General features: G+C 52.1%; 1 long non-coding RNA gene across 1 annotated transcript; it reads right to left on the minus strand.

Moving 5' to 3' along the window:
* Window positions 1-1,933: 1,933 nt before the first annotated feature.
* On the minus strand, window positions 1,934-12,893 carry LOC309654874. The gene is made up of 3 exons (XR_014260477.1): window positions 10,501-12,893; window positions 4,978-5,187; window positions 1,934-2,985 (listed from the first exon to the last, which is right to left on the minus strand). It is a non-coding gene; the product is annotated as an uncharacterized lncRNA (long non-coding RNA).
* Between the last annotated feature and the right edge of the window lie 441 nt (window positions 12,894-13,334).

Below are 13,334 nucleotides of genomic sequence, written 5' to 3' on the forward strand. Positions count from 1 at the left end.
TTTCTCCTGTTCCATGGAGAAGGCTCCACTGGGTTCTGTCATTTGGGAATGTGGAGGAAAGGTCTGATGCTGAATCATTTTTTTACCCTAGTGTGGAATTTTTTCTTTTCATCCTTTAGATTAAAAAAAAAAAGTCACTAAGGCATTAGGCGCCTTAATTTTGTCTAGTACTTAAAACATGAAACCTCAACACAAAGAGAGATTTTCTTCATCTCAGGGAAATTTTTTTCTGTTAGTCCTTAAGTCAGTGCTGACTTCCTGTCTGACCTGGGCTCTCTGGAATTCCTGTATTGTAGATGTTGTGTCACTACGATAGAGTTTTCTTGCCTTATATCATCAGTTTGCTCATCATGCTGGCTATTGGTCCTTTTTCCTGGGTGGTGGTAGGATTTCTCCAGCTAATGCTCCACTGCACTGATCTGGTTTTCTGTGTATCAATTCTGTTCTTCCCTTTCTCTCTCTATTGCCTCCTTTGTGTCTATCTTCATGAATATTTCCTTAATCAGGAGGATGGTTAGAAGGGGGTCAGTGTTAGTTTTGAGGGCACCTGGCATTTGACCATGACAACGTATCTGCTCAAGGAGCTTTACGGTTCTTGATCTCAGTCTTTCCACCTGCAGGGTAAGTGGGTGGGAGTCTGACCGGATGCCCTCTGAGGCCCTTTTTAACATCATTTTTCTATGAGATATCCTTGAACTTACTGTGGAAAGGGGCCCGCTCAACACTTGCCTCCATCTCCCCTCTTTCCCTTCAACTGGAGACACTAACTGGCCGTTATACTTAGCGCTTTGGGCCACAACAGATTCCGATAAGGATACATTAAGGTGTATTCAGAGGAAAGTAGCCTTTGCTCCAGAATGCAAAAAAGCACTGTCCTGGGAGTTGGGGGTCTGTTGTGGCACTGCTCCACAGAGCCGCTGGAGTGAATCCTTTCTCTGTGTGTCTCGGCGTCCCCTCCTGCAATACGTATGAGCTCAACTAAGCACATCAAAACCCCCTTCCCTTCCTGCGTGACCCTGTGGGTCTGTTGGAGGATATCTTTCAATGAATGAAAATGGTAATCAGTTCTTTATGAGTGTGTTCATTTTTTTTCTAGGGGCTCTTCAAAACTGTGGTGAATATAAGACAAATGTATTCCCCAAGGCGCCTGGTGTCAGATCAACGCTCAAAGAGAAAGAGCACAGAATTTTTTTGTGCCTCATAGCTGAATTCACCTATTTGAGTTCACAAGGTTTGTCCACTTCCTGAGAGCCTCCAGGAGATGGCCTTTCCATGGGTGTTCAGTGTAAATTTCTAAACAATGAAAGCTGGCTGAACACAGGGTTTGTCCTGTTTGAGGGTCAAAACTAGGGGGAAAACCAGTTTCCATTGCAAGAGGGTTCAACACGGCAAATCTCAAGGGAATTTTTGACCCACAGTGACCTGAGTTTTCTGTGTATAATGAAACCTGCTTGGATTTGCATGAATTGGAAGTATGCACCGGGCTGGAAGTTCTACCTCTGAGAGAAGGCCTTGGTCTCTGACATGCCTTCAGCATCCTGCTCCCCGGGATGAGGTGCTGTGTCTTACGAAGATCTTGGGAGGCGGATAGATCATGGATCAGCTCAGCTCTGCCACCTTCTGTGCGACCGCAGACAAGTTATTTAACCATCAGGGGCCTCAGTTTCCTCATCTGTAGGATGGGAAATGCAAATGAGGATGGGGATACTAATGAGGTAAAGATCAAATTAGACCACACGTGAACACTATCTGCCATTCCTGTTTTATTCTTTAATGAGTTGGGGCCAGATCTAGATCTAGAACAAGTTTTCTCCACCTCAACACGATTGATATTCTGGATGAGTCTGCTAGGGGACATGGGGTTGTCCTGTGCCTTGTAGAATATTGTATTGCTGTCCCAATGTTGTGTTGCTGTCTACAAGCAACATTCTACAATGTTGCTTGTAGAATGTCAGTATTGCTGCCTTTTACCCAGTAGGTACCAGTGGTAACCTTGAGTTGTAATAACCCAAAATGTCCTGACTCAGCCAAATGTGCTGAGGGCCAAAAATCATCCCCAGGTGAGACACACTGCCCAGAAGCAGGCAAGGTTTCCCGCTGGACCTTGGCCCTAAGCACTCAGTAAGGGGGTGATTTTTGTGCAGGTAGAAAAGATTTGGTGGAATGACACCTATTTAAAATGATCTATTTCCTGTTGATGGAGATGGCATACTTAAATTAAGAGGCTAGTCTCTGATTGCCGGGGTTGGGTGAGAAGAAGTGACTTTCCAAGGTTACACAGGGCACCTTTCTTTCTGTGGTAATGAGCTTTCCATCCCTGGAAGGGTTCAACCCTGGGGACTCCCGGGCACGGTGCAGGGGAGCGTGCCAGGCCACGCTGCAGAAAGCCGATGTGCTGGTGAGAGCAGGGAGGTGTTCTCACTCTGGGGACCACACTCATCTTCCTTCTTTGGAGGCCACCCAACTGGTTCCCAGCTGTTCCTATCTCTTCCTGCCTCTCTTGGATCCGGTCTCTGTCTTCCCTCTGAAGCGAACTTGCTCTCTAAGTTCTAACAAGAAATACTATGATCTAACTTCTTGTGGCTTCAGGAGATACAAATCTGTGGTAACACTTCAAATTAAGTGTCATGAATGAGTAATTACTTTATGAATCTGAGGAGTCCGATTGAATGGGAATCATTATTGTGTGTTAATTACAATCCTGCTGATGATTAAAATTATATTTTGGTGTTTTAATAACTCTATAAGGGACATGTAGATAAAGCTCAGAGATATATACTGGTATGGATGTTTGTTAAACCCCCATAAACATTGGCATTAATTCAAACACGTACTTACTGTTTCATGGAACTTTAATGGAATTTACGTCCGAGATGGGTCAGGATGTCACAATAACGTCTGTGTCTCTTTGGAACCTGAATTCAGGGATCTTTTGATCTTTGTGGGGTTTGAGTTTGGAGCAAGCGTCTTCAGAGTGCACGGTGGCTGGGAAACCAAGAAGGAGATTTGGGTGGTTATGACATGCTCCTGTCAAATTTCTTCTGGGCCATTCCAAGGATCAGAGTAGAATCGAACTTGGAATCTTTCTAGAATCTGATTATTATTAGATCATGTACCTGTGAGCATTGAGTTGGTAGGAATTTCAAGACATTTATCCACCCATTCTCTCCCCGAGAGGCTGAGCGGGTGGGGTGCACCCAGTCCAGCCCCTCAGGTGTCTGTTTGCCCATGAGGGTCTGGTGAAATATCAGGGGCTTTTTACCTCCTCCTTCCCACTCTTCCATTGCCCCCGTCCTTTCTCCCACTCAGGGGTCTGCAAAAGCATCCTCTAGAAGTGAGCGTTAATTGGGAAACTCACACATCCTTGTCCTCTCTAGGGCATGGGCTCCAATGTTCCAACAGCCCAGGGCCAGCCCTGCCTTCCTGTTTCCAAACAAGGGAGCTTCTCTCCTCCCCAGAAGCTGAGCTCACCACTGGACATCCTGGGGATCTAGAAGGGGAGATAGTGGTGCCCCAGGAGCTAGATGGAGAAATGGCATGATCTACCCGAGGAAGCAGGTGGTTTTGGAGGGCCCAGTTGACGTGGCCATCTGAACATGGCTGTTTTTGGTACAGGATGTGTATTGGTCAGGCCCTGGCAGGAAATGGCACCCTCGAACTGGGTCATCTGGGGAGAATTGAGCAGATGTGCCATCTGCAAAAGGGTGAGCAGGGAGAAGGGAGCTTCTAAGAGATACTGCGGTGCCCAGTGCCCTGGGCTGGAGGTGGGGAGGGAGGGAAGGAGGGAGACCCAGGGAGGTGGGGGTGGAGCAGCCTGCCTGAGCCCGAGGGAGGGAGCTGGGGACCCAGGGCTATTAGTTTGCAGGGCAGCTTCCTGGGCCCAGAGGAGGATGCTGGAAGGCGGATGGGGAGAGGAAGAGAAGCACAGGGATGGAGTGTGGCTCTGTGAGGGGACCGGGGCGGTGCTGGCACCCAATGCTTGTAAGTGACCCAGGGGCAGTTCTGTAGAGGGTGTGACCTCTGAGATGACCTTGATGGGGGGCTAGAACTGGGACTGGTGGAGCTGGTGACAGCGGGTAGAGGTCCAGGAGGAGGAGTGAGGCTGGAGAGGAGGAAGCACGCAGGTTGGAAGTGGGGGGTGCAGGGAAGAGGAACAGGCGTGTGGGTTTGATGGGAGCCCTGGGTGGTGGTAGCCCAGGAGGGACAGGTGAGTTGAGAAGCCTGACTCAATTCCTTGCTGGTGAAAGAGTCTGATTTTACAGGATGTTAGCGTCCACCGAAAGGGGTGATGGGAGCAGGGCCATGTATGGGGAGGAGGAATATGGCAGGATGGATGGACTGGGCAAGGCTGGAGGCCGGGGAGTCTTTAGGGGTTACAGTGTTGGTCAAGTGAGGAGTGAATAGGGTTTGGTCCCAGTGGCCACTACAGGGATGGAGGAGAGGGGGACAGAGGGAGAGGGTCCGAGGTTCTTGTCGGAGAGAAAACTGATGGGATAATGGGGAGGGGAGGGAGGGGGGATGCCCTGGTCCCTAGACAGGTGATACCATCAGAGAGAGGCTTAAGGCTGGATGGAATCGGAGGGACTAACGACATTTCCCGGGTCCTATGGGTATTGGGGGTGTCGGGGTCTCCTATGGCCGTGATCTCACTGCATCCCCCACCTGGCTTCCCACCAGAATCACCTGCAGAGTCCATTAGATATACAGCTCCCTGGGCCCCAGGATCAGATGGCAGGACCGGCCTGGGAACCTGCATTTTAAGGTGCCCTCAGGACTCTCTGATGCAGCTGGGCTGGTCGATGCTGCTGTTATTTCCCTTCATCCTCCCAACGTCCGGGAAGGTCCGTGTGGTTTTTCCCTTCCATTGGTGTGGAAACTGAGGTATAGGTGACAGGACTGTGACGGGGCCAAGTCTCAGCCCTGTGGCCTCGTAGATCCAGGTGGGGTGGGGGCCGACTTGGATGCCTTTAATCTCACCTCTTGGGCTTCAGGCAGTTCGCTGGGATGTTGTCTTCCCCACGTCAGGGCTGCACAGGGGGTGGGCGAGAGGGTGCCAGGCCCTCCCTGGTGGCCAGGACCTTGGCAGACAGAGGCTGACAGAGTCCGTTTGGCCTCAGCAAGCCTGAACGGCTGGAGCTGGGCTGGCTGGTGGAGTCGGGCGGAAGGAGCTGGTCAGCTGCTGGGTCCCTGGAGGATTCGCCATGAAAGGATTGCAAGTAATGAAATGCGTGTGTACCCAACCCTCTTGAGCTGGAAACTCTGCCAAGTCAAACAAGTCATGCTTCAGGGATTTTTTCTGAATTCACTGTTCTCTACCCGGGCAAGGGAGGTGAGCTCAGTTTGTCTAACCTGTGAAATGGGAACCGATGTGGAAGTTTAGAGTCATACAGTCAGATAGACCTGCCAGTTGCCCCTGACCCTTAGTTTCTTCACCTGCAAAATAGAGGTGGCATGTCAATCTTGTTGTGTTGTTACTGGTGACAAATGACATCAGGTGAGTAGCACATACAGAGTGCCTAGCACGTTGGCAGGCTTGGGGCAGGTAAAAGTTACCCAATGTCACAGGTGCTTGGCCAAACCCAATGCATCGTGCAATTGTTGGTCAAGGCAAATATTGAGTGTCTATGAAGTGTCACGACTGTGTTCATTGCTCTGGGGATGCACACAAATATACACAAGTATCTGGACCTTGGCATCCAGAAGCTTCTAATCTCATGGGGGTTAGGAGGCAGCAGGGAGAAATCCAACTGAATGGACAGCACACATCTGCTTTCTCAACACCTTCTGTGTCTCACACATTGGCCTAACCCTTCTTTGGTACCTTGGAAAGGTAAACAAGAAAAAGAAGAAATTTCTTAGCATGCTTTATGGGCCCCTTCATGTGATGGGGCTGTCCGGGGATGCTTGTAGTCAGCCAGACTGAACACTTGACAACTTTTCCTGACCTTGTTCTGCACTTTCCCTTCTTTACGGCTCCACAGACTCTTATGCATCCTTGAAAACCCCACTCAGATGGTACTTCCTCTAAGAATTATTTCCCGACCTGCGTGGCCTTCTGGGCTGGTCAGGGGCTTTCTCTGCTATCACAGCCCGGTGCTGGCACCCTTAGAGCTCCGATCATGCTGCGTGGTGAGGGGTGATTGTCCGACCTCCACTAGATCGTCAGCCGCTGGAGGGCACACATTTAACTCAACTCTGTGTGTCCGGTGCCTAGCCCAGGATGGGGCAGAGAATAAAGGCCCGGTTGGTTAAAGGAACAGATGGACATAAAAAGGAAGAGATCAGAGTCCCCGCCTGAAGGAACACTCATGGGTACAGGGCCATCAGACTGTAAAAGCACAGGGTCACACATGATGGGGCAGGAGTAAGTGATGCACTGGGGGAACCCAGAGTCCTCAGCGGTTTTCCCCAGGGGACCCAGAAGGACTTCCAGGAGCAGGTGGCCTTTGAGATGGGATTTGAAAGGTGACATCTCACCCCTAAAACCATTCTTCTTTGTCTTGCAGGGTGGGGCCTAGGGCTGGAGTTCCATCCAGAGACGGGGTGGAGCCAAAAATGACCAATCGGAATATCCTCTCTGCCAAGAGGCAAACACACATTCTTCCAAGTAAGAGAGTAGGTCTCCATCCCTTCACGACCCAATTGGCCACAATTCACTTTCAACTCAGTCGAGATTTTCGCTTTCAGAAAAGGTGGGACAGGAGGGCTAGGGCAGGACCAATGGGAAATCAAATGGGGCAGAATGGCAGGTCCCCAGGCCTCAGACTGGCCCCGCCGGTTGGGGGTTCTGGGCAGTGCACAGGAATGGCATGTCGGGCTCGCTGCCCCCAGGAGATCACAGGGGAAAGAAGCAGACAGGTCAGGAGCTGATCAAAAGCCTTAAAGCCATCTCGCACCTCCCAGGGTCTCCTCTACAGAGACGGTCGACAAGGTAGAGGGCTGTTCACACACACGTGCGTGTTCAACAGCTGTGTGTGTGCCCAGCATTGTGAACAAGACAAAGTCCTGCCCCACGGAGCTTACATTTGAGTGAGGGAGCCAGGCAATTATCAAAGTGTTGCCGGTAAGACCTGGGGACTCTGGTAAAAATGACCTTCTCACTGTGCCAGAGGTTCAATGACATCTCGGGGGGACTCTGGGGAAAACTGAGGAAGAAGAAAATGGTAAAAAGGTAGGAAAAGCCAAATGCTTCCATGTCCAAAAGATGGGAACCTGGGAGCCTGGCTTCAAGGCTTGTGTGCTGGGGTGAAGATTCTGTCTGTACCTTCAAAGCACTGGCGAGGCCCAAGAACTTGTTTCGGGTGGGGATGTGTCACGTGATCAGATTGGCCTTTTCGAAAGATGACAGTGGTTTTGGCGTGGACTTCCTGGAGGCACAAGAGCAGAAGCTGTCCAGTGGGCAATGGTCCCAGTGAGAGACGATGTGGTTGAGACAGGGCTGCAGCAGGGCTGGGTCCACATGGGGTTCACTGTTAAATATTCCGTCTAAGCTTGTTTCCAGACGTGTCTCTGAGCAGTGCGCATTCATCCATTCTTTACTGAGTCTCTCTCTCCGAGAACGAGGTGGAGGTGTCCTCTGCCTTCCCGTTCAGTCCAGTAGAGTTTGATGCAAGAGCACAAAGGCTGTGCCTGGACCTCCAGGTCTCCATGCAACCCTGTGGCCAGTGCAGACCCCTGGGGAGCTCCCCGCCCAGGGCAGCCTGGTGGGGAACCAGGAGGCAATGATGGAGCTCGCTCTGCCCTCTGCGAGCCCTGAAACCCCCTGAGGAGCCGGGGAAGGAGCTCTGCCTGACTTGGTGCCTGCCTGAGCCCTCTGGCTGCAGAAAGCAAGGAAGGGGAGCAAACAGAACAGCACACACGAGGCAGGGAGGCCTGTGAGAGCCTGGCGTTTGGGGAGGGTGATTAGGTGTCGTTAGAAAGGGAACCGTCAGGAGGAGGCGGGGGCAGAGAGATGCCTGGCCAAGGTGGGCTGTTGGGAGGAGCCCAGGTCTGGCAGGTGGGAGGCGGGTGCTGGGGCGGGACGCAGCCTGGGCCTGTTCCAGGCAGTGGTGGGGCGCTTCCCGCAGGTGGCCCTTTGATCTCACCACAAATGGCCTATTCAGCATCTCCAAGACTGGGCCGGCTCCTGGCAGCCAGGGTGGGAAGGTGACAAGACACGGGATTTTCTGCCTGGTTCCAGGGTGAGGGATCCACTGCTCCGTGACTCTTACTGCCCACGTGGAGAGTAGCCAGGTTCCAGCTGCCGCTGGGATGGCCGCTTGCCAAGGATGCCCCTGACAGGCCTCCGGGCTGGCCGCCGGGCTGGGGGCAGGGGTGGGGTAGGGATCCCCTGGATGGGGGCGTGTGGGAGGGTTGCGTCCGTGTGCACAGCCCCTTCTGCCAGAACTGACTGACTGGAGCCCCTCCCGGCACTGGAAACATTTCCTTGGGGGAGACTCATTTGCTGGGAGAGACAAGGCTGGATACTGTGGCCCTAATACTGAAAAGGTTGAGGTCTCCTCCCCATCCCCCAACCTGCCGCTCCATAGTCAATACTCAAACCACAAGAGACAATCTTGTTTTGTTTTTTTTTTAAATGACACTAAACGGTAATGAGTGCTGGAAACAAGCAGCTTCTTTTTCAACTTTTGGGTTCTTTCTCTTTATTCATTTGTTTTGGGTGTCTCTGCTTCTCTGATTCCCTAGGAGTACATATTTAGAAGTCCTGTTGGATGAAGGATGATTCTGGAAAAAGGCTGGCTTGCAGATCACCGTGTTAAGAGAGGAAGCTTGGCTGCGGCTAAAAGGTGTTTGGAGGCAGTGTGTGGACTCACACAGTCCCGGTCTTGGACCTTCCTGTCTTCACCCAGCTGTGTGTCCCCAGGCAAGTCACATAACCACTCTGAACCTCAGTCTCCTCCTCTGGAACCTTGTAACAATACCCATTTGCAGGGTTGCTGGGAAGAGTAAGTGTGCTGACAGTGGTGTATGTATCCATAGTAGATGCTCAGTGAACATTAAATGCTCCCCATCTCTTAAGAAAGAAGAGTTGGCTTAGGAATAAGCTTTAATTAAAATGTTTTTGTTGTGCTAAGAAGAGGCCAAAAGTCACAAAATTATTTAGAGATTGTTTTCACTGAGTTCAAAAATCCAGGAGACTATTTAATCAACAGTCTGTTTTCTTCCTCACAGCCGCACTGATGTACTCATCTTGGAAGATGCAAATTAAGTAATTGAAGTTTTCAAATTTATTTTATTCATTACTCACTCATTCACTTATTCTGCAAACAAGTAATAAACACCTACTATGTGTGAGGTCTGGTGCTGCTCCCAGGGATGCCGAAAAGAGGAGGGAGGGAGCTTGGGGCTGTGGGAAAGGGCAAACTCATGTCGGATAGGTCCCTGCAATTTACTAACCGTGACCTCCAGTGAGTCATTTTAACTCTGTAGCCCTCAGTTTCCTCATTTGGATAATCAGGATAATAATACTTCCCTTGCAGGGTTATTGGTGAGGATTAAAGATAATGCATGTAAAATGCCTGGTGCATGGAGCCAATGGCAGCAGCCTTGGTACTAAGAGGTGGTCCCTGCCCTTTAGTGCCTGCTGGTCTCTTGTGGGGATAGCGGATGAGCAGATACAACCCAGAGTGATCTGTCCCGTGCAGAACTGCATCACTCTTTCTGCCTCTGCGTGCAATGGGTGGGACAGGTGGGCTAGAGGACTTCTCGGAGGAAACTGATCCAAGGACATTTCTTTGGGGGTGGGGTGTCTTTCTATCCTGCCCATTTGCAAAAGACCACGGAAAACGAACCGAGTCCCTGACATGCTTTTCAAGAAGTTGCTTAGCACTGCAGCAGAGCAGGGCACTGTCCCGAGTCCTGCGGCAGGTTCTTGGGGGGGTCTGGCTGTCTGGGTGCTGGGCTTGGATGAGTGGGAGCAGCTGCAAGAAAAGGCAGAACTAGTTCCTCCAAGTGTGTTTATCTTGCCGATCTGACCTCAGAGTCCAACCATCCTAATGATTTTTAATGACTATAATGTGTTCTCCCGTCTTGACTGGATCCATTGGCCACGCTACCCGATGGCCGGTTTCCCATGTGCGTCGCCCAGTGGAAGTTGGTTCAGATGCCAGGTGGGATTACGTGGTTGGGCTTTTAGCTAAAAAGGCTTTCACTGAGGGCTCCACGTGAGCTCAGGGGGATGGCTCCAAACCGAGCCCCTTGGTAAAGCCAGCTGGAAGGGGGCGCCGGCTTCTGGAACCAGCTTTGAAGTCGGGGAGAGCTGAGTGCAACCCCTTACTGGCTGAGCTCTCAGGAGACCAGCTCTGCCTCTCTGGGCTCTGATTCCTCTTGGTCTCCGTCAGCAGGCAGGACACGAGCTGTCCGCGTGTCTCCTGATCCCTCGCCCTCTCTGGGCTGGAGCAAAGTGGACGATGATTTCTCAAGCACCTCCCAGTGTCGTAATCCTATGACTGACTCTTTAGCCAGCTGGATCCCTCTTGCCAACACCCACCTGATAAATACCTGCCCGTGGTGGACGAGATGAACTTGGACAAGCAATTTCCCAAGAAGGGCTGTGGCGGCCTGGGGTGGCCGCCCTCCTGAGGCCTCACAGAGCTGGCTGAGTTCCACGGAGTAGCCTGGAAGGTCACTCCACGCCGGCTGCCTCCAGACAAGGAGAACCAGGAAATACCGAGGGCCCTGAGTCCTCCTGTGAATGCTCGAGATGCAATTGTCTCGGGAGAGGCAGAGATTTCTAGAAAGTGAGAGCTCCTCGTCAGCCAGGCGGGGCTCAGGGCCGCTCTCAGCCTCTCAGGCAGGTCCCAGCTCTGGCTTCACCTGGATCCACCCTCTTTTGTAAGCGGTAACATCCCTGCCAGCTGTGTCACGGGCACTCCGGCCAGAAAACGGTAGCGGCCCCGTGGCCCAGACCCTCCTGGGAAGGCCGTGTAGCTTCCTGACTGGCTGTGCAGGTGGGAGCCCTGTCCCTGGGGGTCTTCCATCCCCCCCGTCCCCACTTCCATTCTACAGACACGAGAACCCTGTAGCAGGCAACATTTGCAGCCACTTTCCTACGGCCTCGTGGCCGGGGAGGCGTGGGGCAGCTTTGTCCTGGGGCCTGAGTGCAAAGCCCTTGCTCTTATCACTGTCATTTCTTAAAAATCTTATGAGTGTTAGGTGAGAAACTTGAGGGCTTGAATTTGAAAGTGTCCCTTTACAGATGACACTGGTTTTCAGCTGGGGGCAATTTTGTCCCCCCATAACGGCCCTACACCCTGTCCTATTGGATTTATGTCCACAGTCACTTTTCCATCCACGGCTTCTGCACTGTTTTCATCTCTTACCTGGAAGTCTGCACTCTCCTCCTCGTCTCTCCAGGTCTCTCCTGGGTCAAATCTTTTGCTCAAATCACTGTGAAGTGAAGTGTATCTTTTTTTTTTTCTCTTCTAAATTTTATTATTTATTTATTTATTTATTTATGGCTGTGTTGGGTCTTCGTTTCTGTGCGAGGGCTTTCTCTAGTTGCGGCAAGCGGGGGCCACTCTTCATCGCGGTGCGTGGGCCTCTCACTATCGCGGCCTCTCTTGTTGCGGAGCACAGGCTCCAGACGCGCAGGCCCAGCAACTGTGGCTCACGGGCCTAGTCGCTCCGCAACATGTGGGATCCTCCCAGACCAGGGTTCGAACCCGTGTCCCCTGCATTGGCAGGCAGATTCTCAACCACTGCGCCACCAGGGAAGCCCCCTGAAGTGTATCTTTCTAAAGCCAGTCTTTGTTAGTACACTGGCCCAAAATCCTTCATGGCTCCCTTTGCTAACAAGAGAACATCACTTCCTTAGCGTGAGGGCCACAGTTCTCTACAACTGGGCTGCTTTTCCTGGGGTCTCCAGAACTGATGGGATTCATCCAGGCTTTGAGAGTATGTGGGTTTTCAGCAAGATGTGGGCTTGGAGGAGGAGACAAAAAGAGAAGAGAACATTGTCCTGACCGGGTCCTCTTGTTCCCTTTACTGTGAGGGAGGCATCCGTGTCCCATTTCACTGAAGGAAACTTGAAGCCCAGAGAGGGGAAGCGACTCGCCCGTAGTCACACAGGGACTCGGGACCCAGCGGGTAGTACCGCCCAGCAGGCAGACGATTGTGCCGGAGCTTTGGAGGCCCTGGGTGTGAACAGGGTTCCTCACTCCTGTGTGGCCTGGGAGGATTATAGGACAACACCCGCAAGGGCTGAGCAGAGAGTCAGCTCCCGCTGTCAGCTGGTATCACTATTGTCATGATTAGAGACACCTTTTGTTTCCAGACCCAGATCTGCCTGCACTCCTTGTGTGACCTTGGAAATTCCTTAAAGTCTCTGATCCTTGGAATAAAATGTGCAAAACTGGGCTGACAGCACTCCCTGTCCCCCGTCCCCCAGATGCTGGTGCTAAGGGCCTCGTGTCTTGCTTAGCCAGTGTGAACTGCTATTTTTATTTCCATCTCTCTGTAGAGGTTGTGAGAGTTAAAAAAAAACAGGAAAGGAGGTTTCAATGCTGAAGAAAGACGGGTGGGGACCAGGGGAGCTGGGAGTCAGCCCCTTAGTGATTCTGGCTTTGGGCAATTTCCCTGGGCTTCTCTGGAGGTGTTGGTAGACACCAAATGTCCCTCTTGCCTCATCTGGCTGGGCATTGCGACATCGGCAAGGGATGAAGGATAACGCTGTCCTGGGAGGGCCACCGTAGTCATGGGAACCAGGGAGAGCTCTCCCGGGAGTGTCCTGCAGGCGGGCAGGGCCTGGATGGCGGGGTGGGTGGTTAGCCAGGGGCCTGGCGGGAAGGACCTCGCTCTGCAAGTCATCACCTGGCAGGAGCGTTCCTGGCCTCCATTGAGCCACACCTGGTGACTTCTGTGTGCCCAGTGGAGGCTGGAGGGGCGGCCCTTGTCTCACAGGAGAGGGGGCAGGCACAGCCGGGAATCCTAAGGCCTCCGAGCTTGCTGGGAGGCGGGCACCTAGCTGCTCTCCCTCACTCCGCCATCCACTTGCTGGGTGCACCTGGGCAAGTCTGGGCTTTAGGGTTCCCGTCTGTAAAGGAAGCAACACACCTAGGCCTCTAACACCCTCATCAAGTGTAAATTCCTCTACTTTGGGCTCTTAGCTCCTTATTCGGCCCAGAGTCTGGCACATGGTGGGCCCCCAGTAGCTGTGATGTGAGTAAATGAATGAATGAACGGATGATGGATCAAAATACATCTCCCCCACTTCATTCCAGCCCACAGGATGCTTTGCACTGGGGTCAGCTCAGAGAAAAGTCATCCTCAAAGACAAGGTGGCTGCCTGGCCCAGGTACAAAGATGCTCTCAGAGAGGTGTCGGCGGATTAGGAC

This window comes from Balaenoptera physalus, assembly GCF_965194825.1.
Source record: "Balaenoptera physalus genome assembly, chromosome: 2".
NCBI lineage: Eukaryota > Metazoa > Chordata > Mammalia > Artiodactyla > Balaenopteridae > Balaenoptera > Balaenoptera physalus.